At 45.1% G+C, this 2,513-nt stretch overlaps 1 pseudogene; it reads right to left on the reverse strand.

Moving 5' to 3' along the window:
* Positions 1 to 915: 915 nt before the first annotated feature.
* LOC107674024 (estrogen-related receptor gamma pseudogene) overlaps positions 916 to 2,513 on the reverse strand; it is a 21,889-nt pseudogene continuing 20,291 nt past the window's right edge.

A 2,513-nucleotide genomic window follows, 5' to 3' on the forward strand; every position in this document is an offset into this window, starting at 1 on the left:
TTGCCAGCGCTTCCTTCCACTGCCTGTCTTCATACTAAACGCTACACTTCCATCATTCATCAATCGCAGTCAAATGCCAATGAAGCTCATTACCAGAACATGGTGACAACTTGACCTTGGGCTGACCTTATACTACATCTATGAAGAAGGGAACAGATTTGGGACTGTTCTGGGCTTCCTGAGGTGGCATTCTTGGTGTTCCCCTCCTGTATTTTGCCCACCGCCTGGCTACGAGTGGCTCAATTGAGAGGTGATAGATGCAGGTTGTCAGGTGGCATTGGAGGAGTGCCACCGGAATGCCAGCTGCCAGTGATTTGAGTGGCCATGGCGCCCGTGCCGCCGCCTGTCCCAATGCCCCCAGCCGAACCGTGGTGCTGACGCCTCTGCATCCCTTAACTCCCCAACCCTGCTCCTTCCCTCAAAAACCAGCCAGTCTGGAAGTCAATAAATGTCCAGCTGGATGGGATGTTTTTGGAAATCACCAAGAGTTTTATTGGCTAATGGGATGAAACATACCGATATGTCAAATTCCCACCTTCTGAGGCTCTGGATTTTGTTCAGGCCGAGCATAATATTTGACCCATTTATTCAGCACCTACTTTGTTCCTCAGAGCTTCACTGCCACTTCTAAAAAACTAGCAGATGGGTAACTTCCCGGTATATTCAATTACCTCTAATCTCTTGTTTGAAATAACTGATCAAGCTTGTTAATCTGAAGCAACAAGACAAGAAATGTTTATAAACCAAAGCATTACCACCCTCTAGCTTTACACATCTACTGAATGGAAGGCTGCTTAAGTGGCATAAAGCCAGCGCATGTTGGATGTATGGAATTTCTTTGTGCTGATTCTAGGTATTGCACTTTGACTAAGTCCCTCTGACCCCTTGGCCTGCCACCTGAACCTAGCTGAAGTTCTAGCTGAGGGAGGGTAAAAGCCAACCTTGAATGGTCCTCTTGAAAAAGGCCTTGCAGGCCTCGCAGGAGGCGACACCGTAATGGTAGCCGGAGGCGATATCCCCGCACACCAGACACAGGCGCTTGGGCATGGAGTTCAGCATGTACTCGCATTTAATCTGCGAGTCCTCCGTGATAGTGCTGGAGCAGTCCTCGTAGCGCTTGGCTCCGGCTCCGCTGGGACCCAGAGCACCAGTTGGGCCGTAAAGAGTGGGTGAGTCTAGACCGTTCTGATGGCCGTTCATGGTGGAGCTGTAGCTTCCGCTGGCGTCTGAGGAGCCGCCGGGGCTGTGATGATTTACGCTGTCTGTCAGTGAGGCAGGGCTGGAAGGTTCCGTCTTTATGTAGGAGGGGCAACTCGACTCAATGTGGCGGTCCTTGCTGGACATTCTGCAGAGCAGCCTACATGGACAAAACATAACAAAACAAATACCGAAGTGTTAGTGAACAAGTCAGACAGTAAATAGTGTTCAGGAATGTGGAAACCAAGAAAATTATTGCCTGAGAACTTATATGGTACCTTAGATGCTCCTGTTCTGGTAAATTCATGCTAGTCTAAAATGGTCTTGTCAACAGAGGTGACTTGAAATATGTCACCAACACCAAGCCATTGAGAAAAACAAAAGAAACAGAAACATACCACCCAGCCCTTAAGAGCAACTCTCCATTTTGCACATGGGTCCACCTGCGCCTTAGCCTGAGAGAACATTCAGCAGCTAAAAAAAGCCCCGATTGTGAATTCAGAATTCTAGTTTTTTAGCATGTTAATGACTTCTCTGAGAAGAAACATAAGAGGAGAGGCATATGAGAGCCAGTGTGCCACGGTCCCCTGGGTCTCACTAAAGTGTCTGAGTGGTTGTATATATACAAGGCTGTAAAAAAGAGAGCTAACATCGCTACTCTAGCATAGCGTGCAGCCAAATGAGTTCTAAAGAAATGTGCCACAACCAACTCAGCCATGTCCTAATAGTTTTAAATATATAAATAATATCTGACAGTTATCATAATGATATATTTATAATTTTTTATATGCACTTTTATATGCACAGGTTTTTATGCATTTGACATTATTTGCCTTATTTAATGAATCATAGTGGTGTCAGTTTATAGTTGGTTATAATGTACATGAGTATTATATATATACAAAAAAGATATAATTTTTTTTCTTCAATATAAATTTGAACTCGGACCATTCAGATTAATTTTCATTTGACAGGGCAAATAATTCTCTGAAATTATTTACTGTTGAGTTACAAAGCACGAGTCAAAGCCTGTCATTTCTCCTGGACCAAAATTGTCCATCTCTACAAAAAAGTGCTAAAGGCCTTTTCTTGTGATTGTGGATCAAGAGGTGGGATCGGGTGATCAAATGCATCATGACAGATGAGCGTCTGCAGGGCGGAAGAGAGAGGGACAGTATGAAGAGCTCAGCGCCATCACTCACTTTCCAGTCAATATCAACTTGTTCTACATGACTCTAATCAGTGCGGAGGCGCAAAGCAGTTCCATCATCCTCGCCTATGGCCAGTCAACATACACACTCACGCACACACACACA

The sequence above is a fragment of the Sinocyclocheilus anshuiensis genome, unplaced genomic scaffold (assembly GCF_001515605.1).
Source record: "Sinocyclocheilus anshuiensis isolate Anshui unplaced genomic scaffold, SAMN03320099.WGS_v1.1 scaffold544, whole genome shotgun sequence".
Lineage (NCBI taxonomy): Eukaryota > Metazoa > Chordata > Actinopteri > Cypriniformes > Cyprinidae > Sinocyclocheilus > Sinocyclocheilus anshuiensis.